The sequence below is a fragment of the Thamnophis elegans genome, chromosome 2 (genome assembly GCF_009769535.1).
Source record: "Thamnophis elegans isolate rThaEle1 chromosome 2, rThaEle1.pri, whole genome shotgun sequence".
NCBI lineage: Eukaryota > Metazoa > Chordata > Lepidosauria > Squamata > Colubridae > Thamnophis > Thamnophis elegans.
Genome location: NC_045542.1, coordinates 158192838 through 158217765, shown reverse-complemented (window position 1 = coordinate 158217765; position 24928 = coordinate 158192838). Strand labels below are relative to the sequence as shown.

Genomic DNA, 24928 nt, shown 5'->3' with positions numbered 1-24928 from the left:
TAATTCATATTAATTCAAATATCTTAACTCAAATGTTTACCATATTAACATCATCATACCTCCACTTTTAGTTGACTACAGTTGTTTAAACATCCTTCATCCTTAACTATACCAAAGATTTAATCCATAACCACATGCTAGCATTTCATTTACTTGTTTATAAAATTCTCCATTAACATCAAATCCTCATATCCTGTTTTAGCTAAACATCCATAATATTTAATACCAAAAATTCCATCCTCCATGTATATAGTTTATCATCATTCTCCTTTCTTTATTTAATTATATCGTATATCATAGCATTTTCCCCATATTAGTTAAGATTTAACTGTATAGTTTTATTTTATTTTTTTATAGTTATTATTGTGATTAATAACCTTATATATAGTCCAAGCATATTTCTAACCTTCCCTTCTCATATCCAATTATTATTTATCATAGCAACTCAACATTATACATTACTATCATTATCAATTATTATTCAACTATATCTATTACAAATGAATTTAACTAGGTTTCTAGTTTTAAATTGTACTTTTCCATCTATCAGCCTGTGTCTCTCCAGTAACAGAACCTCCTTAATCCTGTTGCCATTCGTGGGTCGAATTTTCCAAACATCTTTATGAGCAAGTCCATACAAAAAATCTTTGCACCTTTTTTGCTTATGGTGCCTCTCATATAATGCTGCCGTCCTCCGTTTATTTCCTTTATCAGCTTGCCTTTAATTTTAAGTGGTGGTATCAAAAGTTTTGCAGATGGTATTTCATAAAGTATAAATTCTTTAATGCTTCTCACTCCTCCTGCGCCCTGTCTTTCGAAGTAAATCTTCTGTGTGGCTGCTCCCCCTTCAGACATTCCATCTTTTTCTCCCTCAGAGGTAAACCAGTTGCCCCAAATATCAGCAAATTGAAAATCTTTATCTCTGACATCCTTAGTTTGTATTTGAGAACATTCAAACGTTCAACGTTCTCATTTTCCCCCTCATATTTTGTTGCTAGAAACAGCAGATAATCCAGTTTCCTTTCAATTCTATCGGTGTGGCAGATAACTTGTAGTGCCGAAGAAATCATTTGAATAGAGGCTGAAATAGACGCCATATTGTACGCAGTTAGTATTTTTTCCTTTCGGAATTCTGAGGTATTTGCAAGTAAAAACAAGCTGGGAACTGTACAATCTTATCTGATCTTAGACCAATCCAGCAAGCAATAAAAGTGTCAAGTTGTAAGGAGCCAAATTATAGTGAATTGGTTTACAGCCCACTTACAGAGGATCAGAGAGATGTTGGAGTAATCTATCCTTTGTCCGTATAAGTAGCATTTAAAAACATTCAAAAAGTAGGATAACCACCGTCCATAAACCAATAAAGAGATCGAAAATCGCCGCTAGATTCTTCTGTTCTTTAATTTAAATTAGCTTGATTTTTTAAGGCGGACTGTCTTTCTCTGAGTAATAAATAATCACCTTACCAGCTGAAACACTTTCGCCATTCTTTGGAGCTATCTGCAGTTTCAGTTAGCCTTATGGCTATCCGGAGTCACTGGCAAAGGAGGTTAAATTCCAAGCCCCCAGAGACTTTGCGAACGTCTCTGGGGCCACTGGATCTCCTCCTACCTTTCACTGTCTCTCCGGGACAGCTTGGGCCCAAAAAGGAACCATCCAAGTGCTTCGGAATAGGGGAATTTCAGGAATAGCCTGAAAATCCGTCTTCTCACTGCTAAGCCCCGCATTCTTCCGACATTATTCCTCTCTTGATGCAACCTAGGACTACATTGGCTGTTATTGGAAACTGCAGCACAATGCTGGCCAAGAGGTACTTGTCCACTCATCATGCACCCCAGGGATACATGGCCTGCCCTTTTGGAGATCTCCCAGAGGCAGACACCATTTTCATTGCACCCATAATTCCTTAACACACTCTACAAAGTGTTAAGGTAGCAAAACAGAACAATTTGTCCAACTCCCAGTGACCAAGAAGCAGCCACCATATTGACACAGGCAGCCATGGCAAAACGACAGCTGCTTCCACAAGTTCACTGCATGGCCTACGGATGAATCCCGGTCAAAATAATGGTTGTTTGCATAAAGCAGTCACACAGCCCAGAGATACATGCCCTGTCCTCTTTCCCCACGAGATTCAGAGATCTTCAAACGGGATGGAGGAGGCTGTGATGCCTAGTAGGGTGGGAGTCAGGCCTAAGGACTGCAGGGATCCAGTAGAAGTGGAGATCCTGTGTGTGTGTGGGGAGGTCTATGGAACCATGTGGGAGCCTATGGAGGACGACTGACCTATTAGGACCTGTGAGGAAGGGAACGGCCTAGGAGGACCCAAGGGTGGGATTCTCCAAACTCTGAAGTAGCCACTGTTGAGCTTAACAATTTGCACATTCATTTGATGGCTTCATCAGGAAGAGCAAGCGGTGAGGGTAATTCAGCAAAATGATCAGCCAGTATTTAGATGAGGCCAATATTCAGTTTTCCCACCTACACTCTCAGCGGGAGTTCAGAAATGAAATTCAAACCTTCTCCAAACTCATCACTTGTGTGAGTCCTCCAGTGTAGAAACCCATTCAAAAGGGTTTCTCTCTTGTATGAATCCTTTGGTGTGTCACTAGGTGGGAATTCTGACTGAAACCTTTCCCACAGTCAGGACATTCAAAGGGTTTCTCTCCTGTGTGAGTCCTCTGGTGTATCACTAGGCTGGAATCCTGACTGAAACCTTTCCCACAGTCAGGACATTCAAAGGGTTTCTCTCCTGTATGAGTCCTCTGGTGTTGCACTAGGCTGGAATTCTGACTGAAACCTTTCCCACAGTCAGGACATTCAAAGGGTTTCTCTCCTGTGTGTCCTCTGGTGTATGACTAGGTGGGAATTCTGACTGAAACCTTTCCCACAGTCAGGACATTCAAAGGGTTTCTCTCCTGTGTGAGTCCTCTGGTGTATCACTAGGAAGGAATTCTGACTGAAAGCTTTCCCACAGTCAGGACATTCAAAGGGTTTCTCTCCTGTGTGAGTCCTCTGGTGCATCACCAGGTTGGACCTGTTACTGAAACTTTTCCCACAGTCAGGACATTCGAAGGTTTCTCTCCTGTGTGAGTCCTCTGGTGTATCACTAGGTCGGAATTATGATTAAAACTTTTCCAACAGTCAGGACATTCGAAAGGTTTCTCTCCTGTGTGAGTCCTCTGGTGTATCACCAAGTTGGAATTCTGACTGAAACTTTTCCCACAGTCAGGACATTCAAAGGGTTTCTCTCCTGTGTGAGTCCTCTGGTGTATCACCAAGTTGGAATTCTGACTGAAACTTTTCCACAGTCAGGACATTCAAAGGGTTTCTCTCCTGTGTGAGTCCTCTGGTGTATCACTAGGGCTGGAATTCCGACTGAAACCTTTCTCACACTCAGGACATTCAAAGGGTTTCTCCTGTGTGAATCCTCTGGTGTATCAACACGCTGGACTTATGACTGAAACATTTTCCACAGTCAGGACATTCGAAGGTTTCTCTCCTGTGTGAGTCCTCTGGGTGTGTCACCAGGCTGGAATTATCACTAAAACTTTTCCCACAGATAGGACATTCAAAGGGTTTCTCTCCCGTGTGAGACCTCTTGGTGTACCACCAGGGGGAATTCCTGCTGAAACTCTTCCCACAAACAGGACATTCAAAGGGCTTTCTCTCCTGTGTGAGTCCTCTGGTGCATCACCAGGTTGGACCTCTTACTGAAACGTTTCCCACAATCAGGACATTCGAAAAGGTTTCTCTCCTGTGTGAGTCCCTGGTGTATCACTAGGTCGGAATTATGATTGAAACTTTTCCCCACAGTCGGACATTCGAAAGGTTTCTCTCCTGTGTGAGTCCTCTGGTGCATCACCAGGTTGGACCTGCTACTGAAACTTTTCCCACAGTCAGGACATTCGAAATGTTTCTCTCCTGTGTGAGTCCTCTGGTGACTCACCAGATTGGACCTGTTACTGAAACTTTTTCCCACAGTCAGGACATTCAAAGGGTTTCTCTCCTGTGTGAGTCCTCTGGTGTATCACCAGGCTGGAATTCCAACTGAAACCTTTCTCACAGTCAGGACATTCAAAGGGTTCTCTCCTGTGTGAGTCCTCTGGTGTTTCACTAGGTAGGAATTCTGACTGAAACCTTTCCCACAGTCAGGACATTCAAAAGGTTTCTCTCCTGTGTGAGTCCTCTGGTGCATCACCAGGTTGGACCTCTTACTGAAACCTTTCCCGCAGTCAGGACATTTATATGATTTCTTTTTTGTGTGCATCGTCTAATATATTACCAGGCTGGAGTTCAGACTGAAACTTTTCTCACAGTCAGGATTTCTCCTTGGTGGGAGTTCTCTAATGTATCACCAAGTTGCCAAGCTCACTTCCTTGGGAGCACATGTAGGGCTCCTCCCCCATGTGGGTCCTTCACATGAACCAACCACAAGGAGCAGTTCTGACTAAAGCTTTGGCCACATTAATATTGCTTTTCTCCAATGTGGATCATTTCATGCACACTCAGTTGTGATTTGAAATACGCACTTTGCCCACAATAGCCACATCTGTGGAGCCGCAAAAGGGGATCATGTGACCATAAAACATGGCAACCGTCATAAATCTGAGTTAGCTGCCAAGGATTCAAATATAGATCACGTGACCATGGGGCTGCAGCAATAGTCATAAGTGTGAAAAATGGTCTTAAGTCAGGTTTTTCAGTGCCACTGTCACTTCGAATAGTTACTAAATGAACTGTTATAACTCGAGGACTACCTGTAATGTATCCTTGTGTTCTGCATACTCTACGTTTTCCAGTTCAAATCTCTTCTTGATTACCTGCTAGGGAAAGAAGGAGAATTTTGTGGGTTTCTGAAGGAGATGGAAATGTTTTGATTTCTGGCTTGATTAACTTTCCTTTTTACGTTGCTTGTATTCTCAGGTGTCCGGAGTTCTCCTTATTGGCATCCTCTTTGCCTGTAAGAATCAAAGAAATTGTTATAAAATGGTTGCAGAAGATGTAAAAAAGAAAACTATATACATTAAAGGTAAAAGGAAATATTCCACAATGCTAAAATAACCTTAGATTAATTATGATTTATTTGACACATTGAAGATTAGGGAGATTCAAGGTCACATTTGCATTCACCATGAAATTCTCTTGTTTGACTTGGGTCAATACGAATTCTTAGTATAGATTTATTGGCTAGAATCACTGTAATTAAGATGACTACAGTATATAACAGAATAATAGGTGGGAAAGGACCTTAAAGGTCTTCCAGTCCAACCCTCTGCTCTGCCATTTCAGAAGTGGCCGTCAAATCTCGTTTTGAAAGCTTCCAGTGATGGAGCACCCAAAACCTCTGAAGGCAAGCTATTCCATTGGTTGATTGCAGTAATCGTTAGGATGTTTTTTTTAGTATATTTTTATTATTTTACATTTAAAACAATGCAGTACTGCAAAGTCGAAGTGAACATACATTCACATTCTATACAACTAGTCTCAATCATTAACTATTAGCCAATTTTAATACATTGTCTATCCTTCTGTCCAATCACATATACAGTTTGTTCCAGTGTTGTCAACTTGTCCTATACCCATCATAAATCTGTTCCAGACTTCAAATATTCTGATCCCCTTTATTTTTAAGTTCAAGAGTGAGGCCTATCTGCTTCCGCACAGGCCAACACTTTTCTGATTATACCTAGCTCAAATGGCGTATTTTCTTTTTTCCAATATTATGCATAAGTTATGCGCGCCGCAGTTAGTACATGTATAATTAGATAAAGTGTATCTTCCTTAAACCCTTCCGCTATTATACCTAGGAGAAAATTTCTGGTTAAACAGAATATGGTATCCCATCATTTGTTCTAACCATGATTGAATAATTTTCCAATATTTTTTTGCCTCATTGCATGTCCACCACATATGATAAAAACTGCCTGGTGTTTTTTTACACTTCCAACAATTTGGGGCCAGTTTTTAAACATTTTGGAGTCGTGTTGAGGGGAGATGCCATCTGTAGAACATCATATAAATTTTTTCTTTATACGACGTAGCCAATGTTAGTTTCTGATTAAGTATCCAAAGTTTTTCCCACTTAGCCAATTCCACATAATAACCAATTTTTTTCACCCAGGCGACTATAGTTTCTTTGACATGTTCCTCCTCTAGCTTATGTTCCAAAAAAAATCTATTAACACTTTGATCAACCTGTTTTCTGTCTGCATCAAAGATTTATCTAATATTGTTGAAAATCTTTGGTAATACCTTCCTTCTTCCTATCCTGTGCAAACCTTGGTTGTATCTGTAATAAGACCACCATTCTCCTTGGAATTTTCTTTTTAGTTATAGGTTGCATCTCTCTTTGGTTAGTTTCCATCCTTTTGGTACTTTGGAAAATAATAGTCGTCTTTGTCTTCATGGGAGCCCTCAAATATTGGAACACTGTTGTTATGTCTCCGCTAGTCCTTCTCATTAGACTAGACATGCCCAATTCCTATAACCATTCTTTCTACGTTTTAACCTCCAGCACCCTAATTACCAAAAATACATTTTCTGTTTTAAACTTTACAAACACTTGTGAGACTCCATTTGGGCAATGGCAGATGGAGATCTCTGAGTTTATATTAAAAGGGATGAAACCAAGGATTACATATAATTTTTTCCAAGACGCAAAGGAACGAGGAGGTTGGTTTACCAGATTGCAGTTTTGATCCTTCGAAGAGGCGCCAGAGCCTCTCTGCACGTCACTCTCTCCTCGTCTTCCGTGAGTGTTTCGGAAGAAGTTCCTCTGTGCTCCTTTCCCCCCATCTTTTCTAGCAATTCAATACTCGATGGTTTTAACTCCTTTAAGGTCAACTGGAGAGGCCGCAATTTTACTGTTGGCTCTTGAGTCGCAGATGCTGCCATCTCCTGACAGGAGGCTGAAAACAGGCTTGTCCTATCTAACAATGCCATTGGCCAGATCCTCTCACTGATTTTGTGCTATCAGTCATGTTCAGACTCCTAGCAACCTATATTTGCAGCTGAGTCAAGAGAAATATAATAAGTACTGAAAAAACTTCCATCACTCCGGTCCTTCTCTCTGTTTCCCAATTCCTACAACTGTTCATCGTATGTTTTACCCTCCTGTTCCCTACATGACTTTGTTCTTCTTCTCTGCACTCTTTCTGCAGCCTAAACACTTTTGTATTCTGGTGACCAAAACTGGATGCAGGATTCAAAGTGTAGTCTTTCTAATACAGTAAAACACAATATTAACACTTATATTGATCTTGATACTATCCCTGTGATGCTGCAGAGGAGGACTGAATTGACTTTTTTCGGCAATTACAGCGCACTGTGATTGTTTCTAGGTCCCAGACACAATTTCTGCTCTTCAGCCAAGTACAAACCTCTTCTATAGATGTGCATTTAGATTTTCTTGCCTAAGTGTAAGTTTCTCACCACTGAATTGCATTTTACTGGAAAGGGACCAGTGATCACATGTGTCAAGATCCTTCTGTATCTTGGGCTTATCCTCTAAAGCACAGGTGTCAAACTTGATTGCATCATGTGATGTATTTTCTTTGTGGAGCTGGGTGGGTGTGTCCTACACATGACACATCCATCTTGTGGACCTCCAGTTTGACACCCCTGTAAAGTGTTGGCTGTTCCCTGCAACTGGATGTCATCTGTAAATTTGATGAGTTCTCTTACAATCTCTTCATCTAAGTCATGTTTGAACAAACTGGATATTCTAGCACTCAAGCTGCTGTCCCAAAGATGCTTTTCAAAACCCACATTTTGCAGGAGTAGAGTTCCAAAATTTTAACCACCAAGGTGTCAACAGAAATCCTGAGGGCTGTGTGCTTCTCCCAAGACTTGTCTTCCTGAGACTCCAAACAGTAAGGAGCTTCAGTGCAATGTCAATTAGCAACCAAATAGAGGTGCCAACAGGTACAGAGATGAAAATAAGTAACAGCTGATTGAAACTTCCCTTAGCACCAAACAGGTAAATATGTTGCTGCCAATCAAACAGGAAGGAAACGCTGTACCTTATGCTGTGGAAGTTATCATACACCCTCTTCCAGAAAAATGAAATATCCTATGAAATATTGAAAAGGCAGAATATTTCTCTGGATGTGAAAAGAAGAAACATGCTTTAAAAGACAGAATAGTTACCTGTAGCTTCCTGCCCACCCACACTTTGTCAATAGGCCATTGAGAAGGCCAGGCTAGCCCACTTTACATAATAAAGACTTCTCCCCTGCAGCTGTATGGAGAAAGGATATTACTCAACTCTCCACATGGCATCTGAGAACTCATCTATGGATTCAAAACAGCCTAGAGAGTAGCCCCTTGCATGGCACCATGGGAGTCTGACAACCAATCAGAATACATTTCTTACACAGGAACAGGAAACAGAGAGGTGGGACTAAACAGGGTATAAAAAGCCTAGCAAGCCCCTTCCTCACCCCTTTTTCATCTTCTCCACCAACATTGAAACATGTGATCACCTTTTCTGTACAGGCTCAAGCCATGTGGCCCTGTCCAACAATAACCATCTTTCCAAGCAGCCTCCATGTCTCCAGTGTCTTCTTCCCCACTTGGAGCTGAACCCAGAAGGACATTTCTTTCAACAATGCCTTCCCCTTGATTTTCAAGATCCCTCTTCATGAAAAATCTCTTTTGAAAAAAGATTGAAAATGCTGATAGCAGTTAGGAAAGGAGCTTGCATGAAATGCCCTGTTAGGTTGGCATTGTGATGTAGAGCTTTGTTGTGGTGTCCCATGTTTCCTGTGCCTAATTCCATTTTAAACTTGGGGAACATGTAATTCTGTTGATGCAAAGGAGGTGTCGAAAGATAGCCCCCACCCTCTCCTAGAAAAATGAAATGTAGGAAATATTAAAAAGGCATATTATTATACCTCCCTGGATGAGAAAAGGAGAAACAGCCCCCACCTTTGTTAATAGCCCCAGAAAGACAAAAGATATCTCATCTGCAAGACAAACCATCTTCAGGTCCAGGGGTGATGGGATTAGCCCTCCTCATTCAGATCCAAACAAGGACAAAGCCATTAAGCCATAATAGGAATTGCCCAAAGCCATTACCACCACCACCGCAAGACTCACCCTGTTTTTCGGCCTCCTATCAGGAGATGGCAGCATTTGTAACTGGAAAGCAACAGCCAATAGCGGCCTTTTGTGGTTGAGTTTAAAGGAATTAAAACCGTCGAGTAGTGTATTGCTAGAAAGGATGGGAGCAGGCGAGAAGCACAGAGGAACTTCTTCTGAAACAGTCACGGGGTGGATTTCTAATTTTTTTTAAAACTAAGCCTTTGTGGGCGTAGCTAGATGGGGACACCTCACGCTTGTATGCCCTCCCACCTAGCCACGCCCACAGAACCGGCGAATATTTTTGTTTTCTCAGCTGGAAGGCTGGCAAAGGAGCCTCGTTTTCCTTCTCTCTCAGCACCTAACAATCCATGCCTCCCCCCAACACACACACACAAACATCGCACAAAGCAGGTAGACACCCCCTCCCCATCTAGCTGCTTGTGTGGCCGTGACGGTGCGTGCGTGCGGGGAGCCGCCCCTCAAGCATGCGCCAAAGCACAGCAAAGGCTCGCTTAAGGAGGGTCTTAACAGGATGCAAAAGGACGCGGCTTCTCTCCTGCACTAAGGCTCCAGCCATCGCCTTGCCGTGTTATTTCCCCCCCCACACACGAGAGGAGGAGGAGGAGGGTCACTGGAGCCTTAGCGCACGAGCGAAACAGCCCTGTACATTATTTCACGCCACATTTCCGTGTAAGGCAGCCTTAGCTTCTCGCTTGCGCCCTCCGCGCTCGGCTTAGCAGCTGGGGGACATGGCAAGGCTGGGCCTTAATGCAGGAGAGAAGCCACGTTCTTTTGCGTCCTGCTAGGATCCTCCTTAAGCGGGCGACCAGCCGCTCCTCTAGCGCCTTTGCCGCCTTTGGCGCTCGCTTAAGGTGGGGGGGGGGGGTCGTCTCCCTGCGCGTGCGTGCACCCTCCCGGCCTTCCCACAGTTCAGCCACCCCCTTGCGAGAGGAGGAGGAGGAGGGCCTGTGACTGCTGGAACCCACACCCTGGTCCAAAGCTTCTCCGTCATTCGCATCCAGAAGCTGCTGGGGAGGAGAGGGGCATACAGGGCTGTTAAAACCAGATGTGAAGGCCCCTCCTTGACAGAGTTTGGCAGAAGCTCTGGCCAAAACCAGGTGAGGCAACAAGACTTTTTAATAGTAGAAAACAATGGATGCCCCCTCGGCAGGGCAGCCCAACTCTGGCATGGCAGTGACCAGTGCCTAGGTGAGCTCATCAGATCCCATTGAATCCAGGGTGGCCTCTGGGCAGAGGTGGGATTCAACCAGTTCGGATCGGTTCGGGCAAGCCAGTTGTTAAAATTCTGCCCGGTTTAGTGAACTGGCTAATCCCACCATTGCTGGTCCCACCCCCACACATTTTTGGCCCTGAAAAACAGCCAAAAACACCCCCAAAAACCTTAATCAGAAACACACTGAAAAACGGCTTGGAAATGGCCAAAAAAGTCCCCAAAACAGCTCTGAAAACATCCAAAAATGGCCAAAAACCTGCCTGTAAATGGCCTGAAAATGGCCCCAAAACACTCTAGAAACTGCCTAAAAACAACCCCCGAAACTGGGCCAAAACAACCCAAAACCGGGCAAAAATGGCCCCAAAACATCCCAAAATACAGCCCAAATTACTGCCTGACAACAGGCCAGAAAATGCCCCAAAAGGGCCTGAAAAATGGCCAAAACAGCCAAAAGAAAGGCCCCAAAACAGCCCGTAAAAGGCCTGAAAAATGGGCCAAAATACACCCTAGGAACTGTAAAAACAACCCAAAAAACAGCATAAAAATGTCTCCAAAAAGAGCCTGAAATGCTTAAAAAACTGATGGAAGCGTTTGGGATTATGAGCGCACAGAAATGAATCCCTTTGTGAGCCTGAGCTCTCCCAAGACGCTTCCATAGGGAGCACAGGCCAATTCTTAAAAGATTCCTCACCATGGTTTGGAAACTGCTGGTTGGCTTGGAGAAGGCAAAAGCAATTGTGGATTCTACAGATTTGGCGTGATCAGATTTGATGTGTGATAAATCGGACTTTGAAGGGAAGTTGGTTGTCGCTGGGAAATGGACTTGCCGTATCTAACTGGAAAACTATTTGGACTGGACTGTGGTGAAAATGGATCGACAACAGAGGTTTATGATTTGAGGAATAAAACACAATACTTGTTTTAATTGTTCTCAATGAAAATATTAAGAAAAAGTTTTATTCGTAAGAATCAAACAAAGATTTTCATCCCGGACAGATCAAAGACAATGATTATGGTAAATAAAAAGCCATTCTTGACTTTATACAAATTAAATGCAAAACTAAATTGTTAATGCGATTTTAACTTTGCGGTTTATTCACCTGTTAACCACTTTGCCTCTCTGTGTAGTAGATTGATGAAAGTGAGTTTGTAATAGAGGTAGAACTTTATAAATTTTGGGCCTGCTTCACAAGGGAAGGTAACTAATAGTGCTCCGACATACGTATGAATACTCAAGGGGGAGGGGATAGTATATGTAAATCTGTTTTTTGCACATTTTTTTGCTTCCTTTTTAACCTTGTGTCTATTATTGCTTTGCTTTTAAAGCTTGTGATATTTTTTAGAGTTTTATTTATGTTAATTTCCCCCAAAAAGCCACAAGAAGCAAGTTCATGTGCTGCTCTTTACCTATCTTCTAAACTGCCTCCAAATTCATGGAAACATTGCATTATTGGCTTGGGAGGGACCTCGGAGGTCTTCTGGCCCAACCTGCCTTCAAGGCAGGACACTTAAACCATCCTCTCAAATGGTTGTCCAGTCTACTCTTGAAAACCTCCAGTGACCCACAAAACAGGAAGCAACTATTCCACTGATTAATTGCTCTGACAATATATGTAGTATGTACGTACGTACGTGTATATATCTTCTAGGTTGGCCTCATTTTAATTAGCTTCCACCCATTACTTCTTATCCTGCCACTGGTGCCCTAGAGGATAAGTCAATCTGCTCTTCTTTGGTCAGATGCATAAGTACTTGAAGACAGCGATCTTGTCCCTCTTGGTTGCTCTTCTGTGCACATTTTCCAGTGTCTCAAAGTTTTTATATCATGGGACCAGCACTCAACTATGTATTCTAAGTGTTGTATTGCGTAAAGCAATTCTATATTTTCTTATTGTCTTGACATTATTCCTCTCTTCATAGCAACCTAGGACTACATGGATGTTATTGGCAACTGCAGCACAATGCTGGCCAAGAGGTATTTGTCCACTTATCAGGCACCCCAGGGATACATGGCCTGCCCCTTTTGGAGATCTCCCAGAGGCAGACACCATTTTCATTGCACTCACAATATCTTAAACAGTCTACAAAGTGTTAAGGTAGCTGTGATGCCTGGTAGGGTGGGAGTCAGGCCTAAGGACTGCAGGATCCAGTAGAAGTGGAGATCCTCTTTGTGTTGTGGTGGGGGGGAGGACTATGGAACCATGTGGGGAGCCTATGGGGACGACTGACCTATTGGGACCTGTGAGGAAGGGAAAGGGCTAGGAGGACCCAAGGGGGGATTCTCCAAACTCTGAAGTAGCCACTGTTGAGCTTAACAATTTGCACGTTCATTGACGGCTTCATCAGGAAGAGCAAGGGTGAGATAATTCAGCAAAATGATCAGCCAGTATTCAAATGAGGCCAATATTCAGTGTTCTCACCTACACTCTAAGCGGGAGTTCAGAAATGAAATTCAAACCTTCTCCAAACTCATCAACTTCTGTGAGTCCTCTGGTGTATCAACAATTGGACGTCTGGCTGAAACATTTCCCACAGTCAGGACATTCGAAAGGTTTCTCTCCTGTGTGAGTTCTCTGGTGTGTCACCAGGCTGGAACTGTCACTAAAACCTTTCCCACAGATAGGACATTCAAAGGGTTTCTCTCCTGTGTGAGTCCTCTGGTGTATCAACAAGCTGGACTTGTGACCTGAAACCTTTCCCACAGTCAGGACATTCAAAAGGTTTCTCTCCTGTGTGAGTCCTCTGGTGCATCACCAGGTTGGACCTCTTACTGAAACCTTTCCCACAGATAGGACATTCAAAGGGTTTTTCTCCTGTGTGAGTCCTCTGGTGTATCAACAAGCTGGACTTGTGACTGAAACCTTTCCCACAGTCAGGACATTCTAAGGGTTTCTCTCCTGTGTGAGTCCTCTGGTGTATGACTAGGTGGGAATTCTGACTGAAAGCTTTCCCACAGTCAGGACATTCAAAGGGTTTCTCTCCTGTGTGAGTCCTCTGGTGTGTCACCAGACTGGACCCGTGACTGAAACCTTTCCCACAGTCAGGACATTCAAAGGGTTTCTCTCCTGTGTGAGTCCTCTGGTGTATCACTAGGTAGGAATTCTGACTGAAAGCTTTCCCACAGTCAGGACATTCAAAGGGTTTCTCTCCTGTGTGAGTCGCCTGATGTTTCACTAGGTGGGAATTGCTGCTGAAAGCTTTTCCCACATTCAGGACATTCGAAAGGTTTCTCTCCTGTGTGACTCCTCTGTGTATTACTAGGTCGGAATTATGATTGAAACTTTTCCCACAGTCAGGGACATTCAAAAGGTTTCTCTCCTGTGTGAGTCCTCTGGTGAATCACCAGGTTGTACCTGTTACTGAAACTTTTCCCACAGTCAGGACATTCAAAGGGTTTTTCTCCTGTGTGAGTCCTCTGGTGTATCACCAGGCTGGAATTATCACTAAAACCTTTCCACAGTCAGGACATTCAAAAGGTTTCTCTCCTGTGTGAGTCCTCTGGTGTATCACTAGGCTGGAATTCCTACTGAAACCTTCTCACAGTCAGGACAATTCAAAGGGTTTCTCTTCCTGTGTGAATCCTCTGGTGTGTCACCAGGCTGGAATTATCACTAAAACCTTTCCCACAGATAGGACATTCAAAGGGTTTCTCTCCTGTGTGAGTCCTCTGGTGTATCACTAGGCTGGAATTCCGACTGAAACCTTTCTCACAGTCAGGACATTCAAAGGGTTTCTCTCCTGTGTGAATCCTCTGGTGTATCAACAAGCTGGACTTGTGACTGAAACATTTTCCACAGTCAGGACATTCGAAAGGTTTCTCTCCTGTGTGAGTCCTCTGGTGTCTCACCAGGCTGGAATTATCACTAAAACTTTTCCCCACAAACGGGACATTCAAAGGGTTTCTCTCCTGTGTGAGTCCTCTGGTGTTTCACTCGGTTGGACCTCTTACTGAAACTTTTCCCACAATCAGGACATTCAAAAGGTTTCTCTCCTTTGTGAGTCCTCAGGTGCATCACCAGGTTGGACCTCTTACTGAAACTTTTCCCAGAGTCAGGACATTCAAAGGGTTTTTCCTCCTTTGTGAGTCCTCTGGTGTCTCAACAGGTTGGAATTCTTGCTGAAACATTCCACAATCAGAACATTCATATTTCTTTTTTGTGTGCATCCTCTATATATTACCAGGCGGGAGTTCAGAGTGAAACTTTTCTCACAGTCAGGATTCTCCCTGGTGTGGAGTTCTCTAATGTACCACAAAGTTGCCAAGCTCACTTCCTTGGGAGCACATGTAGGGCTCCTCCCCTATGTGGGTCCTTCCATGAACCAACCACAAGGAGCAGTTCTGACTAAAGCTTGGCCACAGTAATATTGCTTTTCTCCAATGTGGATCATTTCGTGCACACTCAAGTTTGATTTGAAATACGAACTTTGCCCACAATAGCCACATCTGTGGAGCTGCCAAAGGGGATCATGTGACCCTAGAACAGGGCAACTGTCATAAATGTGAGTTAGCTGCCAAGGATTCAAAGACAGATCATGTGACCATGGGGCTTCTGCAATAGTCATAAGTGTGAAAAATGTTCATCAGTCAGGTTTTTCAGTGGCACTGTCACTTTGACTAGTTACTAAATGAACTGTTATAAGTCGAGGACTACCTGTAATGTATCCTTGTGTTCTGCATATTCTACGTTTTCCAGTTCGAAATCTCTTCTTGATTACCTGCTGGGGAAGAAGGAGAATTTTGTGGGTTTCTGTAGGAGATGGAAATGTTTTGATTTCTGGCTTGATTTGCTTTTCTTTTTAACACTGCTTGTTATTCTCAGTTGTCCGGAGTTCTCTTATTGGCATCCTCTTTGCCTGTAAGATTCAAAGAAATTGCTTATAAAATGGTTGCAGAAGATATACATATTAAATAAAAATACCATATACATTACAGGTAAAAAGGAAATAGCCCACTAAAATAACCTTAGATTAATTATGATTTATTTGACACATTGAAGATTACAGAGACCCAAGTTCACATTTGTATGCAACCATGAAATTCTCTGGTTGACTTGGGTCAATACAAATTCTTAGTATAGCAATTATTGGATAGAATCACTGTAATTAAGATGAATACAATATATAACAGAATAATAGAGTGGGAAGGGACCTTAAAGGTCTTCTAGTCCATCCCTCTGCTCTACCATTTCAGAAGTGGCTGTCAAATCTCTTTTTGAAAGCTGCCAGTGCGGCAAAAGAAAAAAGCGGCTTTTGCCCGCCCCACCACTATGTCTGATATAGAGGCGGGGTGGGAAAAAGTCGCTTTCTTTCTACGTCCGACATAGAAGCGTCCCGACTCTATGTCGGACATAGTGGCGGGTCGGGCAAAAGCCGCTTTTTTAAAAAAATGTTTTTATTAACAAACATGTAAAATACACAAACACAAAAATTAGACGTACACATTTATACAATACAGTACGAACAGGAACTTCCTGTTTTTTATAATAGCAATCATCAATCGATACCGCTCACCTTATATTATTTCCCCTTCTATTGTATTTCATTTAGATTTCATCATTCTTAACCCTCTAATTTTACTCAGAACTATTATTTTTGAGTTTTGTTATATTCTTCCATTGATTTTTCTTTCTTTCCTCCATCCACCTATATCATTTATCCCATATCTGGTAGAATTCTGATTCTTCCCTTCCCTAGATTTCTTTAGTTAGTTTATCCATTTCGCCACAGTCCATAATCTTTCGTATTATTTCATCTTCATTTGGGATTAATTTGTTTTGCCCGCCTCTGGGCAAAAGAAAGAAAGTGGCAGCCCGGCAGCAGAGACGGGTAAAAGACCCGTCTCTGCTGGCGGGCTGCCCCGACACAGAGAAAGAAAGCTGGCCAGCTGCCCTCCCTGCCTCTTCTACCACCCTCCCTCTCTTCTCAAACAAACTCTCTCTCAAATTGAGAGTTTTTTGAGTGAAGAAACAAACACACGCGCACACACACACACCACACACACACACACAAACAAACACATATTACTTAAAAAATTACATTAATTTTAAATTCCTCCCCCTCCCTCCGACCCACATACCTTTTCCAGCTGTTTCACAATCACCGAGGATTTCAACTCTGCTCTTGCCTGCCATCATGAAAATGTAAAAATAAAAGGAAAAAGGCAAGAGCTGCTGAGGTCAGGCTGGGTTAGTGGCTGCCAGAGTCCCCAATGGATGACTCTGCTTAAGTGTTTAAAAAAGCCTCTTAAAAAAACGCCTTCTACAGGAGGAGGCAAGAGAACCACGTACCTCATCTACATAAGGAATTTTTCGGCTTTCAACCCTTGCTTAACTCTGCTCGAGTGAACATAAAGTCAGACTAAATGAGGCACGTGGTTCTCCCGCCTCCTCCTGTAGTGGGCACTTTTTAGAGGCTTTTTTAAACAGTTAAACACTAAGCAGAGTCATCCACTGTGACTCTGGAAGCAACTATCTCAGCCTTTTTCCTTTTTCCTTTCTTTTCATGATGACAGTGGTGAGGCTCTGCCTCCCCCTGATTGCAGGTCACTGATATAATTAGATAAAGCGTATCTTTCTTAAACCCTTCCGGTATTATACCTAGGAGAAAAATTTCTGGTTTAAACAGAATTTTGTCTCCCACCATTTGTTCTAACCATGATTGAATCATTTTCCTATGTATTTTTGGCCTCATTGCATGTCCACCGCATACGATAAAAAGTGCCTTCCGACAATTTGGGGCCAGATTTTTAAACATTTTGGAGAGCCATGTTGGGGGAGATGCCATCTGTAGAACATCTTATAAAATTTTTCTTTATACGCCGTAGCCAATGTTAGTTTCCGATTAAGTATCCAAAGTTTTTCCCACTTAGCCAATTCCACATAATAACCAATTTTTTTCACCCAGGGGACATGTTCCTCCTCTAGCTTATGTTCCAACGAAAATCTATGTAACACTTTGATCGATCTCTTTTCTGTCTGTATCAAAGGTTTATCTAACATTGTGTAATCTTTGGTAATACCTTCCTTTTTTCTATCCTGTGCAAACCTTGGTTGTATCTGTAAATGACCATCATTCTACTTGGAATTTTCTATTTAGTTATAGGTTGTATCTCTCTTTGGTTAGTTTACAACCTTTTGGTACTTTGGAAAATAAATAGTCATCTTTGTCTTCATAGGGGCCCCTCAAATATTGGAACATTGTTGTCATATCTCCGCTAGTCCTCCTCATTAGGACTTGCATATCCACAACATATGATAAAAACTGCCTGGTGTTTTTTTACACTTCCAACAATTTGGGGCCAGTTTTTAAACGTTTTGGAGAGCCGTGTTGGGGGAGATGCCATCTGTAGAACATCTTATAAAATTTTTCTTTATACGACATAGCCAATGTTAGTTTCCGATTACGTATCCAAAGTTTTTCCCACTTAACAGATTCCCCATTGTAATCAAATTTTTTCACCCAGGCGACCATAGTTTCTTTGACATGTTCCTCCTCTAGCTTATGTTCCAAAAAAATCTATATAACACTTTGATCAACCTGTTTTCTGTCTGCATCAAAGGTTTATCTAATATTGTGTAATCTTTGGTAATACCTTCCTTCTTCCTATCCTGTGCAAACCTTGGTTGTATCTGTAAATAAGACCACCATTCTACTTGGAATTTTCTTTTTAGTTATAGGTTGCAGCCTCCGAGAAACAGGCTGAAAAAGAGCCAAATCCCACCCCAGAAAACAGCCTGGAAATGGCCCCAAAACACTCTAGAAACCGCCTAAAAACAACCCCAAAACTGGGCCAAAAAACAATCCATAACAGGCCAAAAATGGCCCAAATTACTGCCTGACAACAGCCCAGAAAATGCCCCCAATGGGCCTGAAAAACAGCCAAAAACTGCCTCTATCTCTCTGTTCTCTACTTCCCCTTGCTCTGTTCCTCTGCCCTCTTTCCAGACCTTCCTTCTCTCCTTCCTCCCTTCTGCTTCCCTCTCTCCTGTCTCCTCTCTCTCGCTTTCCTTTCTCTTTTTCTCCCTTCCAGTCTCTATTTTGCATGGTGTATTTCAGCATTTCAGCAAACCCCATTCAATATCAATGGGATTAATAATTATATTCAAAAAAACTGTTTTTCTTATTACTAATTTTACATACCTTCTCCTTTTAAAGGTCTACCTATATACGAGTTCAATTGGTTTCCCCCCCCCCCAAGCCTCTTTTTTGGCCGAAATATGAGAGGGATTCAGGTTTCCAGCTATCCCCATAATACTATTACTTAGTTATACATCAGTAAGCACCAATATTTTTTAGGTCTCGTGTTGTAATTTTAAATATATTTTGTTAGGCGTATTTCCAAATTCCCCCCCATTTTTTTTCTTTTTCTATCCCCTGGTAACTTTTCCAACTGATATTTTTCTTATTTCTAATCCAGTATAATCATTTCACATTCCACCTAAAAACAACCCCAAAACAAACAAAAACAGCAATGTCTCCAAAACAGCCTGGAAATGGCCTTAAAAACTGATGGAAGCGTTTGGGATTATGAGCGCACAGAAATGAATCCCTTGGTGAGCCTGAGCTCTTCCCAAGAAGCTTCCATAGGGAGCACAGTCACTTCTTAAGAGATTCCTCGCCATGGTTTGGAAACTGCTGGTTGGTTGGAGAAGGCTGAAGGAATTGTGGATTCTACAGATTCGGAGTGAACAGATTAGATGTGTGATGAACCGGACTTTGAAGTGATGTTGTCAATGGGAAATGGACTTGCCATATCCAACTGGAAAACTATTTGGACTGGACTGTGGTGAAAATGGAGAGACAACAGAGGTTTATGATTTTGAGGAATAAAACACAATAGTTGTTTTATTGTTCTCAGCCAAAATATTAAGAAAAAGTTTTATTCGTAAGAATCAAACAAAGATATTTCATCCCGGACAGATCACAGACAATGATTATGGTAAATAAAAAGCCATTCTGGACTTTATACAAATTAAATGAAAAACTAAATTGTTAATGCTATTTTAATTTTGCTGTTTATTCACCTGTTAACCACTTTGCCTCTCTGTGTAGTAGATTGATGAAAGTCAAATTGTTTGTAAATAGAGGCAGAACTTTATAAATTTTGGGCCTGCTTCACAAGGGGAGGTAACTAATATTGGTCCGACATATGTATGAATACTCAAGGGGAGGGGATAGTATATGTAAATCTGTTTTTGCACATTTTTTTGCTTTCTTTTTAAACCTTGTGTCTATTTTTGCTTTGCTTTAAAAGCTTTGTGGGGTTTTTTGGAATTTTATTTACATTAATTTTCTGAATAATTTTTTCCCCGAAAAATCCACAAGGAAGTTCATGTGGCTGCTCTTTACCTATCTTCTAAACAGCCACTAAATTCATGGAAACGTTGCATTATAGGCTTGGAATGGACCTCAGAGGTCTTCTGGTCCAACCTGCTCTTCAAGGCAGGACACTTAAACCATCCCTCTCAAATGGTCATCCAGTCCACTCTTGAAAACCTCCAGTGATCCACAAAACCGGGAGGCAAACTATTCCACTGATCAATTGCTCTGACAAAAAAAAAAATCTTCTAGTTTGGGCCTCATTTTAACTAGCTTCCGCCTATTACTTCTTATCTTGCCATCTGGTGCCCTAGAGAGTAAGTCAATCTGCTCTTCTTTGTGTCAGATGCATAAGTACTTGAAAACAGCTATCTTGTCCCCCTTGGTTGCTCTTCTGTGCACATTTTCCAGTGTCTCAACGTTTTTATATCATGGTGACCAGCACTCAACTATGTATTCTAAGTACGATATTGCGTAAAGCATTTCTATATTTTCTTGTTGTCTTGACATTATTCCTCTCTTGATGCAACCTAGGACTAAATTGGCTGTTATTGGCAACTGCAGCACAATGCTGGCCAAGAGGTACTTGTCCACTTATCAGGCACCCCAGGGATACATGGCCTGCCCTTTTGGAGATCTCCCAGAGGCAGACACCATTTTCATTGCACCTGCAATTCCTTAACACGCTCTACAAAGTGTTAAGGTAGCAAAACAGAACAATTGGTCCCACTCCCTGTGACCAAGAAGCAGCCACTATATTGACACAGGCAGCCATGGCAAAATGAGAGCTGCTTCCACAAGTTCACTGCATGGCCTACGGATGAATCCCGGTCAAAATAATGGTTGTTTCCATAAAGCAGTCACACAGCCCAGAGATACATGCCCTGTCCTCTTTCCCCACATGAGATTCAGAGATGTTCAAAAGGTATGGAGGAGGCTGTGATGCCTGGTAGGGTGGGAGTCAGGCCTAAGGACTGCAGGGATCCAGTAGAAGTGGAGATCCTGTTTGTGTTTGTGGGGGAGGGGAGGTCTATGGAACCATGTGGGGAGCCTATGGGGGACGACTGACCTATTGGGACCTGTGAGGAAGGGAAAGGGCTAGGAGGACCCAAGGGTGGGATTCTCCAAACTCTGAAGTAGCCGCTGTTGAGCTTAACAATTTGCACATTCATTTGACGGCTTCATCAGGAAGAGCAAGGGGTGAGAGTAATTCAGCAAAATGATCAGCCAGTATTCAGATGAGGCCAATATTCAGTGTTCTCACCTACACTCTCAGCGGGAGTTCAGAAATAAAATTCAAACCTTCTCCAAATCCATCAACTTCTGTGAGTCCTCTGGTGTATCACTAGGTAGGAATTCTGATGAAACCTTTCTCACAGTCAGAACATTCAAAGGGTTTCTCTCCTGTGTGAGTCCTCTGGTGTATCAACAAGTTGGACTTGTGACTGAAACATTTCCCACAGTCAGGACATTCAAAAGGTTTCTCTCGTGTGAGTCCTCTGGTGCATCACCAGGTTGGACCTCTTACTGAAACCTTTCCCACAGTCAGGACATTCAAAGGGTTTTTCTCCTGTGTGAGTGCTCTGGTGTATCACTAGGTCGAAATTCCGACTGAAACTTTTCCCACAGTCAGGACATTCGAAAGGTTTCTCTCCTGTGTGAGTTCTCTGGTGTGTCACCAGGCTGGAATTGCCACTAAAACCTTTCCCACAGATAGGACATTCAAAGGGTTTCTCTCCTGTGTGAGTCCTCTGGTGTATGACTAGGTGGGAATTCTGACTGAAACCTTTCCCACAGTCAGGACATTCAAAAGGTTTCTCTCCTGTGTGAGTCCTCTGGTGCATCACCAGGTTGGACCTCTTACTGAAACCTTTCCCACAGTCAGGACATTCAAAGGGTTTTTCTCCTGTGAGTCCTCTGGTGTATCAACAAGCTGGACTTGTGACTGAAACCTTTCCCACAGTCAGGACATTCAAAGGGTTTCTCTTCTGTGTGAGTCCTCTGGTGCATCACTAGGTGGGAATTGCTGCTGAAACCTTTCCCACAGTCAGGACATTCAAAGGGTTTCTCTCCTGTGTGAGTCCTCTGGTGTCTCAACAGGGTGGACTTGTGACTGAAACATTTCCCACAGTCAGGACATTCAAAGGGTTTCTCTCCTGTGTGAGTCCTCTGGTGTGTCACCAGACTGGACCCGTGACTGAAACCTTTCCCACAGTCAGGACATTCAAAGGGTTTCTCTCCTGTGTGAGTCCTCCGGTGTATCACTAGGTAGGAATTCTGACTGAAAGCTTTCCCACAGTCAGGACATTCAAAGGGTTTCTCTCCTGTGTGAGTCGCCTGATGTTTCACTAGGTGGGAATTGCTGCTGAAAGCTTTCCCACATTCAGGACATTCGAAAGGTTTCTCTCCTGTGTGACTCCTCTGGTGTATTACTAGGTCGGAATTATGATTGAAACTTTTCCCACAGTCAGGACATTCAAAAGGTTTCTCTCCTGTGTGAGTCCTCCGGTGAATCACCAGGTTGTACCTGTTACTGAAACTTTTCCCACAGTCAGGACATTCAAAGGGTTTTTCTCCTCTGTGAGTCCTCTGGTGTATCAACAAGCTGGACTTGTGACTGAAACATTTTCCACAGTCAGGACATTCGAAAGGTTTCTCTCCTGTGTGAGTCCTCTTGTGTGTTTTCAGGTGAGCATTCTGACTGAAAACTTTCCCACAGTCAGGACATTCAAAGGCTTTCTCTCCTGTGTGAGTCCTCTGGTGTGTCTTCAGGTGAGAATTCTGACTGAAACCTTTCGCACAGTCAGGACATTCAAAGGGTTTCTCTCCTGTGTGAGTCCCTCTGGTGTGTCACCAGGCTGGAATTATCACTAAAACTTTTCCCACAAACAGGACATTCAAAGGGTTTCTCTCCTGTGTGAGTTCTCTGGTGTTTCACTAGGTTGGACCTCTTACTGAAACTTTTCCCACAATCAGGACATTGAAAAGTTTCTCTACTGTGTGAGTCCTTGGTGTATAACTAGGTAGGAATTGTGACTGAACCTTTCCCACCGTCAGGACATTCAAAGGGTTTCTCTCCTGTGTGAGACCTATGGTGTCTCAACAGGTTGGAATCTTGCTGAAACCTTTCCCACGATCAGAACATTCATATGATTTTTTTTTGTGTGCATCCTCTAATATATTACCAGGCTGGAGTTCAGACTGAAACTTTTCTCACAGTCAGGATTGTCCCTGGTGTGAGTTCTCTAATGTATCACCAAGTTGCCAAGCTCACTTCCTTGGGAGCACATGAAGGGGCTCCTCCCCTATGTGGGTCCTTCCATGAACCAACCACAAGGAGCAGTTCTGACTAAAGCTTTGGCCACATTAATATTGCTTTTCTCCAATGTGGATCATTTCGTGCACACTCAGTTGTGATTTGAAATACGAACTTTGCCCACAATAGCCACATCTGTGGAGCTGCCAAAGGGGATCATGTGACCCTAGAACAGGGCAACTGTCATAAATGTGAGTTTAGCTGCCAAGGATTCAAAGACAGATCATGTGACCATGGGGCTTCTGCAATAGTCATAAGTGTGAAAAATGTTCATCAGTCAGGTTTTTCAGTGCACTGTGAGTTTGAATAGTTACTAAATGAACTGTTATAAGTCGAGGACTACCTGTATGTATCCTTGTGTTCTGCATATTCTACGTTTTCCAATTCAAAATCTCTTCTTGATTACCTGCTGGGGAAGAAGGAGAATTTGTGGGTTTCTGGAAGAAAATGGAAATGTTTTGATTTCTGGCTTGATTGATTTTCCTTTTAACGTTGCTTGTTATTCTCAGGTGTTCGGAGTTCTCTATTGGCATCCTCTTTGCCTGTAAGATTCAAAGAAATTGCTTATAAAATGGTTGCAGAAGATTTAAAAAAGAAAACCATATACATTAAAGGTAAAGGGAAATATCCCACAATGCTAAAATAACCTTCGATTAATTATGATTTATTTGACATATTGAAGATTACGGAGATCCAAGTTCACATTTGCATTCAACCATGACTTGGGTCAATACAAATTCTTAGTATAGCAATTATTGGCTAGAATCACTGGAATTAAGATGAATACAATATATATAGAATAATAGAGTGGGAAGGGACCTTAAAGGTCTTCTAGTCCAACTCTCTGCTCTACCATTTCAGAAGTGGCCGTCAAATCTCTTTTGAAAGTTTCCAGTGATGGAGCACCCAAAACTTCTGAAGGCAAGCTATTCCATTGGTTGATTGCTGCAATCGGTAGGATTTTTTGGGGGGTGGAGTATATTTTTATTATTTTTACATTTAAAAAAAGTGCAGTACCGCAAAGTAACTGGTTGACTTGGGTCAATACAAATTCTTAGAATAGCAATTATTGGCTAGAATCACTGTATTAAGATGATACAATATATAACAGAATAATGATTGGGAAGGGACCTTAAAGGTCTTCTAGTCCATCCCTCTGCTCTACCATTTCAGAAGTGGCCGTCAAATCTCTTTTTGGAAGCCTCCAGTGCGGCAAAAGAAAGCAACAGGCTTTTGCCCGCCCTCCGCTATGTCCGACATAGAGCGGGCAAAAGCCGCTTTTTAAAAAAAAGATTTTTATTAACAAACATGTAAAATACACAAACACAAAAATTAGATGTACAACCACATGTATACAATACAGCACGAACGGAAACTTCCTGTTTTTTATAATAGCAATCATCAATCGATACCGATCACCTTATATTATTTCCCCTTGTATTGTATTTCATTTAGATTTCACCATTCTTAACCCTCTTATTTTACTCAGAACTATTATTTTGAGTTTTTGTTATATTCTTCCACTGATTTTTGTTTCTTTCCCTCATCCACCTATGCCATTTATCCCATATCTGATAGAATTCTGATTCTTCCTTTCCCTGGATTTCTTAGTTAGTTTATATCCATTTCGCCACAGTCCATAATCTTTCTTATTATTTCATCTTCATTTGGGATTAATTTGTTTTGCCCAGCCTCTGAGCAAAAGAAAGAAAGTGCCAGCCCGGCAGGAGAGGCGGGTAAAAGACCCGCCTCTGCTGGCGGGCTGCCCCGACACAGAGAAAGAAAGCTGGCCAGCTGCCCTCCCTGCCTCTTCTACCACCTTCCCTCTCTTCTCAAACAAACTCTCTCTCAAATTGAGTTTGAGTGAAGAAACAAACACACCACACACACACACACACATACACACAAATTACTTAAAAATTACATTAATTTTGAATTCTTCCCCTCCCTCCGACCCACATACCTTTTCCAGC

General features: G+C 42.4%; 1 pseudogene; it reads right to left on the bottom strand.

The window, feature by feature from the left end:
• The window catches only part of LOC116502450, a 28788-nt pseudogene extending 5673 nt beyond the window's left edge, over positions 1–23115 (bottom strand).
• Between the last annotated feature and the right edge of the window lie 1813 nt (positions 23116–24928).